This window comes from Pongo abelii, chromosome 10 (genome assembly GCF_028885655.2).
Source record: "Pongo abelii isolate AG06213 chromosome 10, NHGRI_mPonAbe1-v2.0_pri, whole genome shotgun sequence".
Lineage (NCBI taxonomy): Eukaryota > Metazoa > Chordata > Mammalia > Primates > Hominidae > Pongo > Pongo abelii.
This window is the reverse complement of record NC_071995.2, coordinates 697,526-712,805: the sequence shown is the minus strand read 5'-3', so window position 1 is coordinate 712,805 and position 15,280 is coordinate 697,526. Positions and strand designations below refer to the sequence as shown.

Sequence of the window (15,280 nt, the reverse complement as noted above, 5' to 3'; positions counted from 1 at the left end):
GGGTTTTTTTTCTGTAGGATTTCTCCGTCTTTCATAAGATAACATGCATGATGATTCTCCGAGAGAGATAGAGCATACATAATTTTCCAAATGTGAGCATTAAGTATACCTACTTAGGGACTCTAAAGATAGTGTTCCTCAGAGCACTAGTTTGGGAAATAGCGTCTTAGTTGATCATACTGTCTTGAAAGCTACTCTTCTAATTTCTTTTTGTTATAAAAGAAAGCTGCTTTTGGAATGCTAAAACAAAAACAAAAACAAATCCCATGTCTGAAATCATCCTACCCCCGTATCACCCTAGTCCCACCCTAGGGACTAAGATTTCATTCCTGTATCACTCGTTGCTACACGCCTGGGGAACTGCCTGCCTTTGATCACATACTTACTAATGGGTAATATTTCAACTCTATTTGGTTCTTAAGTTATTTTATTTTATTTGTGAGATGGAGTTTTGCTCTTGTTGCCCAGGCTGGAGTGCAATGGTGCAATCTTGGCTCATTGCAACCTCCACCTCCCGTGTTCAAGCAATTCTCCTGCCTCAGCCTCCCAAGTAGCTGGGATTACAAGCACATACCACCACACCCAGCTAATTTTGTATTTTTAGTAGAGACGGGTTTTCTCCCTGTTGGTCAGGCTGGTCTTGAACTCCTGACCTCAGGTTATCCGCCCGCCTTGGCCTCCCAAAGTGCTGGGATTACAGGCATGAGCCACTGCCCCCGGCCAAGTTATTTTTTTAATTCGTAATTTTTCTTTTTTTTTTTTTAATTTTGAGGACTTAAAATAATACAAGAAAATAATAACTTCTAATTTTTAAAAGGAAAGTATTGATAGAAAGTTAGTGTTAGGAGAAATGTCATATTATACAGAAAGGACGTGAAGTCCCACAGAGGCCAGGTCACATGGCAGGACAATAGCATACCCACAAATAGAAGAGAAGTATCCTGTCTCTTGGCACAGACTGTTTTTCACTGCTGAAGTGTTCCTTCGCTTTGATTTATAGGTGAGGTGTATTGCTGAGCCAGTTGAACGATCTTGACTCTGTGTTTCTCATTTAGATATTTAATATAAAATACTGTGTGGGAAGAAAAGGAAGTATGGAAGCATCTGTTTTACAAATATGAAGTAGACACAAAGCTCTCTTTCCACAGAGAGTACTCCTTTATAATACCAACGTGAGAGGTCAGGACCAATCCCACGTTACAGACTCACCCTGCTCACACTAGGCTTTTACGTAGCGCAGTGGCCATGTTAAGGACTGATGAGCTGTAGGAGAAATGAAGCATAGTCAGGGAAGAGGACCTGAAAAGGAGATGATGTGATAGAGGATTCACACTTTATCACTTTTGTTTTCTGAAGAGATTTGAGATGGCTTAAAATGAAGACCATGCATATCAGAATTGGTGTTTTGTTGTTGTGTGTTTTGTTTTGTTTTTGTTTTTGTTTGAGACAGAGTCTCACTCTGTTGCCCAGGCTGGAGTGCAGTGGCACCATCTGGGCTCACTGCAACCTCTGCCTCCCGGGTTCAAGCAATTCTCCTGTCTCAGCCTCCTGAGTAGCTGAGATTACAGGCATCTGCCACCACAGCTGACTAATTTTTGTATTTTTAGTAGAGACGGGGTTTCACCATGTTGGCCAGGCTGGTCTCGATCTCCTGACCTCAGGCAATCTGCTCACCTCAGCCTCTCAAAGTGCTGGGATTACAGGCATGAGCCACCATGCCCGGCCAATTCCAGGGGACTTTAAAAAAATGTTCACAAAAAACAAAAAAGAATGAGGGTAGTATAAGACTCAGGACTCTCCATTCAAAATGAACAAATGTTAACACTTAGTCATATGTTCTCTAGACCTTAAAAACAAAAAGAAGGAATGAAACATTACAGATACAGTTGAAGTCCCTGTATCAGTGTGATGGGCTAGCTATGCTACAGTAACAAACATATACTCCCACAATTTTAGTGGCTTAAGGAAACAGAGATCCATTTCTCAGTCATGCCTCATGTTCACTGTGGGTCACTTGGAAACTGTCGTACACTGTCTTCACTCCAGGACCCAGCGGATGAAGTGGACTGAACCACTGAAATCTGAAACATTGATGATCACTACAGCAAAGGGAAGAGCTCGGTAAATTGTGCATATCGTTCTTGGATCTTCCACCCAAAGTAACACTTTCACCTACATTTATTGGCCACGGTAAGTCATGTGGTCCTGCCTAACTTCAAAGAATGTAAGGACAATACAACAATCCTAGCCATGTACTGGAAGGAAATCCAGAAGATTCCTTTTTTTTTTTTTTTTTGAGATGGAGCCTTGCTCTGTCGCCAGGGTGGAGTGCAGTGGTGCGACCTCGGCTCACTGCAACCTCCGCCTCCGGGGTTCAAGTGATTCCCCTGCCTCAGCCTCCCGACTAGCTGGGACTACAGGCGCACCCCACCATGCCTGGCTAATTTTTTTGTGTGTTTTAATAGAGACATGTATTTCACCATGTTGGCCAGAATGGTCTCTATCTCCTGACCTTGTGATCGACCGCCTCGGCCTCCCAAAATGCTGGGATTACAGGTGTGAGCCACCGCGCCTGGCCAGAAAGATTCTTAAAGAGACCTAATGACTATCACAGTCCCAGAACTACTTCCCTCTCCCTCTAGAAGCAGCCACACGAACGTGATGTGTATCTAGACCCTATTTTATATTTTCACTACAAATACACTGTAATATAATTGGTATTCATTTACATATTTTATGAAGTATTTGCTGATGGGATCATCCTTTTATAATGTACAATTTTTAGTCAATAATTTTCAGGATTTATCAATGCTGAATCATGCAGATCTAGTTCATTGATTTAAACAGTCATATAGAATTCCATATTAGAAATATACTTTGATTTATTTATCTATTCTCCTACAAATGAACAAACTATTTACCATTTTTTTTTTTTTTTTTTTGAGATGGAGTCTCACCCTGTTGCCCAGGCTGGAGTGTAATGGTGCAATCTTGGCTCACTGCAACCTCCGCCTCCCGGGTTCAAGTGGTTTTCCTGCCTCAGCCTCTTCAATAGCTGGGATTACAGTCACGTGCCACCAAGCCTGGCTAATTTTTTTTTTTTTGAGACGGAGTCTGGCTCTGTCACCCAGGCTAGAGTGCAGTGGTGCAATCTTGGCTCACTGGAAGCTCCGCCTCCCGGGTTCACACCATTCTCCTGCCTCAGCCTCCCGAGTAGCTGGGACTACAGCGCCACCACGCCTAGCTAATTTTCATATTTTTAGTAGAGACGGGGTTTCACCATATTGACCAGGCTGGTCTTGAACTCCTGACCTTGTGATCTGCCCGCCTCGGCCTCCCAAAGTGCTGGGATTGCAGGTGTGAGCCACCGTGCCCGGCCGGACTATGGACATTTTCAAGTTTTCTAGATATTGTCAAGTTATTCTCACAAATGACCTTGTCATTTACACTTCTGCCAGATGTGCATGAGAGTTCTCATTTTCAAACCTCTTTGCCAACATTTGCTATTGTCGAACATTTTACTTTTGGCCAGTTCCATGGGTGTGAAATTGTATCTTATTGTTGTTTTTAAATTGTATGTCCCTGGTTGCTAGTGAGTGGAGCCTTTTTTCATATTTGGTCATTGAGTTTCTTTTTCTGCTGCACAGTACTGTTCAAATTCTTTGCCCATTTATCTGCTGGGCTGTTTATGTTTTTCCTTTTTTTTTTTTGAGACGGAGTTTCACTCTTGTTGCCCAGGCTGGAGTGCAATGGCACGATCTTGGCTCACTGCAACCTCTGCCTCCCAGGTTCAAGTGATTCTCCTGCCTCAGCCTCCCGAGTAGCTGGGATTACAGGCACCTGCCATCATGCCCAGCTAATTTTTGTATTTTTAGTACAGACGGGGTTTCACCATGTTGGCCAGGCTGGTCTCAAACTCCTGACCTCAGGTGATCCACCTGTCTCGGCCTCCCAAAGTGCTGCATGAGCCACTGCTCATGCAAAGTGCAGGCATGAGCCACTGCACCCAGCCCTTTAGGAGCTCTTTATACCTTTTGAATCAAACGCTTTGTCTGTTACACATGTGGCCATCTCCAGGTGATTCTGGTATACCCTCCCCCTACACATCAACCACAACCACCAACCATTCTTTTTGTTGTTGTTTTTGAGACAGGATCTCCTCACTCTGTTGCCCAGGCTGGAGTACAGTGGTGATCTCGACTCACTGCAACCTCCACCTCCCAGGCTCAAGCGATTCTCCTGCCTCAGCCTCCCAAGTAGCTGGGACTATCACACCTGGCTAATTTTTGTATTTTTTGTAGAGGCGAGGTTTTGCCATGTTGCCCAGGTTGGTCTTGGACTCCTGAGCTCAGGACTGTGCTTAACCCAACACAACCTTGTCCAGATCTAGCCATTCAAACATTTGTTGTAATTTAGGCAAGTACAGAATACATCCTCTGTTCATGGAGGGGGTTACTTAGGGGTAGAAGGAATATATAAAATGAGTCTATATATTTTTTTATTTCAAATTTTTTTAATTTAAAAAAGTTTTTTTTGGTTTTTATTTTTTATTTTTTATTTTTTGTAGAGACAGGGTCTTGCTATGTTGCCCAGGCTGGCGACAAAATCCTGGGTTCAAGAATCTCTATATATATAGACTCATTTTATGTATTCCTTCTATCCCTAAGTAACAGTTACTTTTATCCAAAGATCAGCCGGTCCAAATGCCCTTCTCATAGAGAGCTTCTTTGACCTAGCAGGCAATGGAAGTGTTTAAAATAAGTTGACCAGTTCCTTAAATGAAACTGAATTTGTGTTACTCTCTAACAGACCAAGGCTGAGCAGTCAATGGTGCCCTGTGCTCATGAATGGACAGTAGTGTCTTGCAAAGGTACCATGAGCTGAAAAGACATTCTTAAGTGCAAAAATAGTGTGGTAATTAGAGGAGTAAGTGGAGAGTCCATTTCTTCTTAAAACGTCATCGTTATTAAAATAGACTAAGTGCAAGGGTGTTGGGATTATGACGTTATTTACGGTGTTTTTCCCTTCTCTATTCTCCAAATATTCTATAATGAACTTACACTATACTAATAATTCAAAAATCATAATGAGAAGTAAAACCAAAATGTAACCCACTGTGATGATAAGGATTCTCAGTTTCTCAAGTAGATGTTCATCTCAAGCAGTAAAGGGGGTGGGGAAAAATCCAAGGCAGAAAAGCATAAGGGTCTTTCCCACTTGCAAGCTTTTCAAAGTCAAGTCGAAAGTGCTAGAAAACTGAAGCTTTACGTGGAAAACGGGGGAGGACGTGGCCAAATGCTGTGACAGAAAAGTACAAAGAGGAAGAACTGCTGATGGAAGGGGAGGAACAGAATGGACGAGGAAGGAAGAGGGAGGCTTGGCCAAGTTCAAGTGTATTCTGGAATAGGAGGTGTGTATGCCTGGGGGAGCAAGGCAGCAAGGAACAGAGGAAAGAATACAGGGACATTTGATGTCCAAGACTCACGTGGAAGCCGTGGCTCTGTCCTTTGCTAGTGTTTGGCCATGGGCTGTTGGCACAGCCTGGTCTGTAAAATAAAGGGGTATGCAGGGTCGTCCTGTGACCCATGTGTGATGACATTATAGGAAAACATTTGGGGAACACAGAGGTTCTGTCCGCAGGTTACTTAGTCTTAATGAGAAAAGGGCTTGACCTCAGCCTCTTGAAGAAGGTACAAAAAGACAGAGAGAGAAAAGAGCACCAGAGGAGTGCTAGTAAAGAGCAGAAAGAGAAAAAAACTCCCGGCTGGGGCACAGTGGCAAGAGTGCATGCGAGAACAGCGCCAGAGCCTCCAAACACAGGGGCCCATCCATCACCATCCCTTCCTCATTCACTGTGAGTGACCTGGGGTTATGTGCCTGCTGGGCCTCAGGAGACAGATTTAGGGGGGACACTGGACAGGCACTGTATGTATCTAAAGTCTAATCGTGTTATTTTTTTAAATTTATTTTTCTTTGTCTTTCTTTTTTTTTTTTTTTTTTGAGATGGAGTCTTGCTCTGTTGCCCAGGCTGGAGTGCAATGGCGCGATCTCAGCTCACTGCAACCTCCGCCTCCCAGGTTCAAGCGATTCTCCTGCCTCAGCCTCTCGAGTAGCTGGGATTACAGGCATGCACCACCACATCTGGCTAATTTTTGTATTCTTAGTAGAGACGGGGTTTCACCATGTTGGCCAGGCTGGTCTTGAACTCTTGACCTCGTGATCTGCCTGCCTCAGCCTCCCAAAGTACTGGGATTACAGGCATGAGCCACCGCACCCGGCCCTCTTTTTCTTTTTCTCTTTCTTTTTTTTTTTTTTAAGACAGAGTTTCACTTTTGTTGCCCAGGCTGGAGTGCAATGGCCCGATCTCAGCTCACCACAACCTCTGACTCCTGGGTTCCAGTGATTCTCCCACCTCAGCCTTCTGAGTAGCTGGGACTATAGGCATGTGCCACCACGCCTGGTTAATTTTTGTATTTTTAGTAGAGACAGGGTTTCTCCATGTTGGTCAGGCTGGTCTTAAACTCCCGACCTCAGGTGATCTGCCCGCCTCAGCCTCCCAAAGTGTTCCGAAAGTGCTGGGCGCCGTGAGCCACCATTCCCAGCCTTTTTTTTTTTTTTTTAGAGACAAGGTCTGGCTCTGTCACCCAGGTTGGAGTGCAGTGGCATAATCATAGCTCACTATAATTTACCACCATGCTCAGCTAATTATTTTTATTTGTTTTTTTGTAGCGACGGGGTCTTGCTATGTTGCCCAGGCTGGTTGCAAACTCCTTGGGCTCAAGTGATCCTTTTGCCTTGGTCTCCCAAAGTGCTGGGATGACAGGCCTGAGCCACCATGCCCAGCCTGTTATTTCTTATTAAATCTCTTTGCACAACATTGGGAGAGCTTGCCAGCAAAGGGCAGCAAGTCATCTAGAAAGATGCATTTTGATAGGTGGAAACTTAACACCAAATGAAGAGGGATTTTTTTTTCCTGCCCCAGTGGCCCTCACTTTCTGTGCCTTGAAGCTTGCGTCCCTTAACTGCTGAAATTCCCCAAGACACAGTTGACTTCAGGGGCAAATCGCTACCTTGGTGCTCTCTCCGTTGTATACCTTGAAAGCTGAGGATTGTGTTTTGGTTTTTTTCTCTCCCTAAAAGGTAGCTGTACTCTGTCTTCCTTTTAACCACAGTTCCCTAGAAAATAAGAACTGTGACAAGCAAAAGGAGATGGGTACAGGAATAGGCCTTACTCCTCTTCTCCCCCAGTTCCTCAGCCCTAGATCCCAGGGACACTAACCATGGTTGCAGTTTTCATTGAGGAATTAAGGCCTACAAAGAAAATCTAATTCACAGTAACCTAAGCTTGACTCTTGGCTTAGAAATCCCAGCTTCAGGAAAAGCCTGCCTGTTAGGTTCTTTCCTCGTTCTGTTGAGGTAGCTCTTATTAGCTCTATTTTATACAGGTGGCTCCTCAGACTTAGAGAGATTAAGTCAGTTTCCCAAAGTCTGTAGTGGTGTATAGTAACATTTTAAATATTACCTTCAGTACTGGCTCTTTTTTACATGTAACTCAGTGATTGCCAAGGAAGATGGGGCTGCACACCCCCATAAGGGTATTCGAGTGTGTGTGTGTGTGTGTGTAAGGAGGAGGTTGAAAATTATATTCCATATAATATTATTTGTGCTTGAAAAAGAACCCATTGCTTTCATTTTACAATGAAACTTGTACGTTTGTGAAAAGTAAAATGGGACAGAAATCTTCTTGACTGTTGGGGATCTGCAAAGATATCCTCTTTAATGTGGAGGATGTTCAGAGCAGGGAGAGTGAGATGTTTATATTCTATTTATCAGTCAGGGGCTGTGGGTTAAATACAGCAGCCTAGCCTTTGCCAAGTCTCCACTGACCGCATGCTCCTGCTTTGGATCATTGATGTTTTGTATTTAATTTAATCTTGCAATGAAATTCTTCTCAGAGCTTTGTCATTTATGACTTCACTCTTTCTCATAAATAGCCACAGTTTTTCTCCTCTATTTAATAACAGAGGAAGAAAAAACAATCATGACATAAAATGAAAAGGAATGCAATATAAGATTTTATGTATAGTATAATCTCAACTTTATTAATAATTTTTAAATGAATTTATAAAAGTTAATATGACAGCCGGGCGCAGTGGCTCACGCCTGTAATCCCAGCACTTTGGGAGGCCGAGGCGGGCGGATCACGAGGTCAGGAGATCGAGACCATCCTGGCTAACACGGTGAAACCCCATCTCTACTAAAAATACAAAAAATTAGCTGGGTGTGGTGGCGGGCGCCTGTAGTCCCAGCTACTCGGGAGGTTGAGGCAGGAGAATGGTGTGAACCCGGGAGGCGGAGCTTGCAGTGAGCCGAGATCGCACCACTGCAGTCCAGCCTGGGTGACAAAGCGAGACTCCATTTCAAAAAAAAAGGTTAATATGAGAGGGAATGTGCTGCAATGGAAGAAGCACAGACCTGAAGCCAGAAAGACTCAGGTGTGAATATTGTCTCTGCCCCGACTGGCTGTATGAACTTGGGCAAGCTACTTAAACTTTCTGATCCCCAGTTGTTTTATTTGCAAAAATGGGGAGGGGGAAGAACTGTATTTATATCAGAGAAGCTGAATTAAATTATAACTAATTAAATGAAATACTTGACACACAGAGAACCCTCAATAAGTGATCTTATTATTCTGAGTAGGGAATACAAAGAGCCCGCTTCATGGGCACGTGACCACGCAAACAGGACTCCAGACTGGGTTCAATGCTCTGCTGTTGCCTTCTTGAAGTTCTTCATAACTTGGGAACAAGGGGCCTAGGTTTTCATTTTGCACTGGACTCCGCAAATGACACACACACGGCACACACACAGAGAAAAGATTAAAAAGCAATAAACCAATTACATCAATTTTTTCTATTTTCTATTTTTTATTTTTATTTTTATTTTTAGAGAGTCTTGCTCTGTCACTGTGGCTGGAGTGCAGTGGCATGATCTTGGTTCACTGCAACCTCCACTTCCTGGGTTCAAGCGATTCTCCCGTCTCAGCCTCCCGAGTGGCTGGGACTATAGGCGCCCACCATCACACCCGGCTAATTTTTGTGTTTTTAGTACAGGCAGGGTTTCACCATGTTGGCCAGGCTGGTCTCGAATTCCTGACCTCAAATGATCCACCCACCTCGGCCTCCCAAAGTGCTGGGATTATAGGTGTGAGCCACCATGCCCGGCCTACATCAAATGTTTAATAGAAATAAATAAAAACAAAAAGCAGTAAACCAAAATGTAAACAATGTTTAATCTCTGGATGATTTTCTTTTTCCTTTTTTGTTTTTCTGGGGCGGGGGGACGGGGGTTCGCTCTGTCGCCCAGGCTGTAGTGCAGTGGCACAAGCTTGGCTCACTGCAGCTCTGCCTCCCAAGTAGCTGGGACTAGGCATGTGCCACCACATCTAGCTAATTTTTATATTTTTTGTAGAGACAGGATTGTGCCATGTTGCCCAGGCTGGTCTGGAACTCCTGGACTCAAGTGATCCACCCACCTCGACCTCCTAAAGTGCTGGGATTACAGGCGTGAACCACTGTGTCTGGCCTCCGGGTGGTTTTAAGTGGGGACTTTTATTTCTCACACAGTCTTCTGTATATTCTATATTTTCTACAAGAAATATATATTGCTTTTCTAATCAGGAAAAAAAGTGAATATATGCATGTGCCTTTACAAAATTGTTCTCATTCTGCAGATGAGTGAAACCAAGGTAACAGATGGGAAGGAAATGACTCACGTAAGATCACACAGCAATCGATGTCACATTATGACAATGTTCAGGAAACTGCATTTCCATTTTTGCACCCCACTCTCTTGGGTCTGAGTTACCCACAGCTTTTCTAACAAGAATCTCGTTGGCATCTGACTTGACTTGGGGACCTAGCACTACACTATGCAGAAGGGGGCCCCCCTCAGACGCCCGGTATCAGTTAGTTTGTGCTTATCTGCAGGGGCTCACTGCTATGGGAGTTTCAGAAGTAGAAGCCACAGTCCCTGTTCTCAAAAGGCTTACAGATGGGTACTTACAGTTGCATATGAAACAGTGATGTCAGTACTGTTGTGCAGACTCTGAATGCTGTAAGAACAGCAGGGGAAGGAACTGGTTGTCAGAGGAGCAACCAAGAACCGTTGGCACAAAATCTTTTTACCAGGGTTGTTCACAAAAGAAAAAATGCTGGAAGCTCTGCTCCTTTTAATTTCCCCCAGCTACCCTGTGTAGGCACCTGAAGGTAAACAGTATGAAGGAGAAGGGGATAGAAATGCACAAGATAGTTCTCATTTTGCATATTCCATAGTTCATAGTATTGAAGGTCTTCTTTGACAAACCCCACTGAAGTTTCTTGATTTCACCTTCACCATGGCTAAAAGCAGCAGCTCGCCCCCACACTTTGATTTTTCCCTTCTGTACTTTCTCTTCCCCTTCTGTTTCTCTCGGTGAGGGGTCCAAATTGGAAACTTTTTTTGTCCCACGGCCCACCATAAGGGTTCGTTCTGTGAACCTCTGTCTATTGCATCCCTGCTTACCTAACAGCTCTTTCCCCAAGAACCAAACTTTAAGTTCCTCTCAGCAGCACAGTAAATCTTCAGAGGCTAATACCTGTTTTTTTTTCCTTGAGACGGAGTTTCGCTCTTGTTGCCCAGGCTGGAGTGCAATGGCACAATCTCGGCTCACTGCAACCTCTGCTTCCTGGGTTCAAGCGATTCTCTCACCTCAGCCTCCTGAGTAGCTGAGATGACAGGCGCCCGCCACCATGCCCAGCTAATTTTTGTATTTTTAGTAGACACGGGGTTTCACCATGTTGGTCAGGCTGGTCTTGAACTCCTGACCTCAGGTGATCCACCCGCCTTGGCCTCCCAAAGTGCTGGGATTACAGGTGTGAGCCACCATGCCCAGCCCACAGACTAATATCTTTAAGGAACTTCTAGAAATCATCTCTGGCCGAGTCATCCAGGCGTGAACGAGAGGTTCTGGGCTGAGATCAAAGAGAACAAGGGGAAAATTCAGCAGTTACACAGCCGGGCTCATACTGAAGGGATTGGCATGAATATTAACATCAACTCCATTTACGAGGTTCTTTTACCCTGTGCCAGGCAGGTAATTTGCTTGATATGCATGATCTGATTTAATTTAGTTCTCATAGTGATCTTTCTAAAGTAGGCACTATGATCCCATCTTCACAGGCAGAAAGGAAGCAAAGTAAGTTGCTCAAAAACACAGCTAGTCAACACCCCCAGAATGTACCATGCCAAGAGTGAACTCTAATGTAAACTGTGGACTTTGGGTGATAATGATGTGTCAGTGTAGGTTCAATGATTGCAACAAATGTACCACTCTGGTGTGGGATGTTGACAATGGGGGAGGCCACGAGTTGGGGTGATAGAGGAGAACTCTCTGTACTTTCTGATTGATTTTGCTGAGAACCTAAAACAGCTCTGAAAAACAAAGTCTATTTAAACACACACACACACACACACACCTAGTAAATAGCAGGACCAGGAGTTAAGGCTAGGTCTGTCTCCTTAGGTGATGGTGAGTTATTATCAACAACATGTTGAACTCCGCCGTACAGGTAGCAATAATGACGTGTATGTGTGTGTGTGCATGCGTGTGTGCACATGTGCTGTGCATGTATTGAGGATTGAGGGGATCTGTGTTAAAAAAGAAAGAATTGGAAGGAAGAAATCTCAAATTGAGTCCTGACTCCATCACCAGCTGTGTGATCCTGGACAGGACACTTTGGTTTTAGTTTCCTCATCTATAAATTGCCACTGGATCATTGTGAAGATCAAATCAAATAAAATATGTACAAAGTACTCTGAAAGCATAAAGTATTCTGAAAGCAACTATTCCTGTATTAGTTTCTCTCTCTCTCTCTCTCTCACACACACACACACTCTCAAATGTACACATCTGTGTGATTAAAGGGATAGCCAGGAAACTCATCTCGTAAGTCTCTAGCCCCACCTTGACACTGAACTACTTCTCTCATTTGTAAAATGAAGTGGTGGTTGAACTGGTACCTCCATTGGAGGGTTTGTTGTGGTTTTCTTGAGACTCTAAGCTCTGATTTCCGTCCTCTACTCAGAACTCCATTCCTATGTCCCCATCCAGTCTTAAAGACTTGGCTGCTGTCTTTTCTGTCCACTCTCCACTGCCACCTTCGAGCTTGCATCCTCCCCACACCCCGACCGGAGTCCCTTGTGCAATTCGAGACACAGTGCATCAGTGACATTCAGACATCTCTGTCTGAGGAACACTTTGTGGTTTCCCTGCCATTTAGAAAAGCTTTTAGCTGTAGAAATTTTCCAACATACACAAAAACAGAGAGAGTAATACATCTTCATGTGCCCAAAACCCATTTTCAACAATTATCAACACACAAGCAATCTAGTTTCATCTGTATTTCCACTCACCACCCTACCAGTGGATTATTTTGAAGCAAATACTATACATCATATTGTTCCATCTAAAATAATCTTTAAAAACAATGACTCTTTTTATTAACATAACCAAAATACTGACCGGGCACAGTGGCTCATGCCTGTAATCCCAGCACTTTGGGAGGCCAAGATGGGCAGATCACGACGTCAGGAGCTCGAGACCATCCTGGCTAACACGGTGAAACCCCGTTTCTACTAAAAATACAAAAAATTAGCCGGGCGTGGTGGTGGGCGCCTGTAGTCCCAGCTACTCAGGAGGCTGAGGCAGGAGAATCGCTGGAACCCAGGAGGTGGAGCATGCAGTGAGCCGAGATTGCGCCACTGCACTCCAGCCTGGGTGACAGGTGAGACTCCATCTCAAAAAATAAATAAATAAATAAAATAACCAAAATACCATATATCACCTAAAGTTAACAAAATATCCTTAATAATATTAGATATCTAATCAGTATTCAAATGTCCCTGATTATCTGATATAGGTTTTATTATTCAGTTGGTTTGTTTGCAACATAATCCAAACAAAGTCTATACACTGTATTGGGTTGATATGTCTCTTAGGTCTTTTTTTTTTTTTAGGTGAGTCTCCCTCTGTCACCCAGGCTGGAGTGCAGTGGCGTGATCACAGCTTACTGCAGCCTTGAATTCCTGGGCTCAAGCAATCCTCTCAACTCAGCCTCCTGAGTAGCTGGAACTACAGCTGCTTGCCACCACACCAGGCTAATTTATTTTTCGAGACAGAATTTCACTCTTGTCACCCAGGCCAGAGTGCAATGGCATGATCTTGGCTTACTGCAACCTCCGCCTTCTGGGTTCAAGCAATTCTCCTGCCTCAGCATCCCGGATAGCTGGGATTACAGGCATGCACCATATGCCTGGCTAATTTTTGTATTTTTAGTGGAGATGGGGTTTCACCACATTGGCCAGGCTGGTCTCAAACTCCTGACCTCAGATGATCCATCCGCCTCAGCCTCCCAAAGTGCTGGGATTACAGGCTTAAGCCACCATGCCCAGCCCAGGCTAATTAAAAAAAAAAAAAAAATCATTTGTAGAGATAGAATCTCCTTATGCTGCCCGGGCTGGTCTCGAACTCCTGGACCTAAGTGATCCACCCGCCTCAGCCTCCCGAAGTGCTGGGATTATAGATGTGAGCGGCTGCACCCGGGCCTGTCTCTTAAGTTTTCATCTATGAGTTCCTTCTTCTTTTCTTTTCTCCTCTAATTTATTTGTTGAAGAAACCAGGTCAGGTTGTTTGCACTGTGGAATTTCCCAGGTTTAATCCATCCCTGAGTGTCTTTAATATGTTCCTGTCTTCCCTGTGTTTCCTATAAACTGGAAATTAGATCTACAGCATATTCAGTTGCAATATTTTTGGCAAGAATGCTTCATAGGTGGGGTGTCTGAGGAACACTTTGTCAGTTAAAAAGGCCCTGTGGGCCAGCATCCTGTCTGCTGCCTGGATAAGTGGCTATAATTTTGACTGTGCTTTGTAAACCTTCTTTTTCCTTTTCTTCCTTTCTTTCTTTCTTTCTTTTTTTTCTTTTATTTTGACAGAGTTTCACCCTTGTCACCCAGGCTGGAGTGCAGTGGCACAATCTTGGCCCACTGCAACCTCCACCTTCCGGGTTCAAGAGATTCTCCTGCCTCAGCCTCCCAAGTAGCTGGGATTACAGGCGCCTGCCACCGTGCCTGGCTAATTTTTTTTTTTTTTTTTTTTTTGTATTTTGTTTTTTTTTAGTAGAGCGGGGTTTCGTCATGTTGGCCAGGTTGGTCTTGAACTCCCAACCTCAGGTGATCCACCCGCCTTGGCATCCCAAAGTGCTGGGATTACAGGTGTGAGCCACTGCTCCTGGCCTTTTTTTCCTTTTTTAAATATCACTTCAGGACTTGAAACCTCCACACAATTTTGTGTGACTTGGGGTTGCCCAGCCCACACACACCAGCCCTTAGAGGCTTATCGTCCATGCCTCCTGAGCAGAAGTCCATTGGTTCCCAAGAGGTGCCTTAAGGGGCAACTCGAGAAACGGAACGGGACAGTTGCCGGGGGTGGGTGGCGGGACAGATAGGGCAGAAGTGGATGTGACTCTAGAATTCAAACAGCTTCACTTCAATCTGCTTTATGTTAACTTCCACATAAGATTACACTTAAGGAAAGGATTTCTCATCTTTAAAAAGTTTGCAAACCACTGATCTTTGTCTCTCTCCTATCACTAAGAAGAGATCATCTATTCCTCTCCCTTAAGCCACCGAGAGAGTGCCAGGCACCTTTTTTTTTTCTGAGACGGAGTCTTGCTCTGTTGCCAGGCTGGAGTGCAGTGGTGTGATCTCAGCTCACTGCAACCTCCCCCTCCCGGGTTCAAGCGATTCTCCTGCCTCAGCCTCCCAAGTAGCTGGGACTACAGGCGTGCGCCACCACGCCCAGCTACTTTTTTTGTATTTTAAGTAGAGACGGGGGTCTCACCATCTTGGCCAGGCTGGTCTTGAACTCCTGACCTCATGATCCACCCGCCTCGGCCTCCCAAAGTGCTGGGATTACAGGCGTGAGCCACCGCGCCTGGCCAGAGGCTCTGTTTTTAATCATTCATTGAACAGTGAGTCACAGTTAAAATCCCCCTCCTCTGAATGCGAAAGAGTGAAGGGAAATTTTACTCACCACCACCAAGAGCATCCCCAGTCCTCGCGGGGCATTCCCACGAGAGCTGTGTGCCCGGACTTCCTATTTATGTGAAGTCAGGCCTGATGAGCATCTATCAAGGAGTGAGCAGCCAAACAGAAGCGACATACACAGTGACAGAATTCTAAA

At 44.5% G+C, this 15,280-nt stretch overlaps 1 long non-coding RNA gene across 1 annotated transcript in view; it reads left to right on the top strand.

Moving 5' to 3' along the window:
- LOC134759460 (uncharacterized) overlaps positions 1-11,933 on the top strand; it is a 44,004-nt gene extending 32,071 nt beyond the window's left edge. Inside the window, exons 3-4 of the long non-coding RNA XR_010135687.1 lie at positions 2,047-2,190; positions 9,472-11,933. This is a non-coding gene — a long non-coding RNA (uncharacterized LOC134759460). The remainder of the gene's footprint in view (positions 1-2,046; positions 2,191-9,471) is intronic.
- The last annotated feature ends 3,347 nt before the right edge of the window (positions 11,934-15,280 follow it).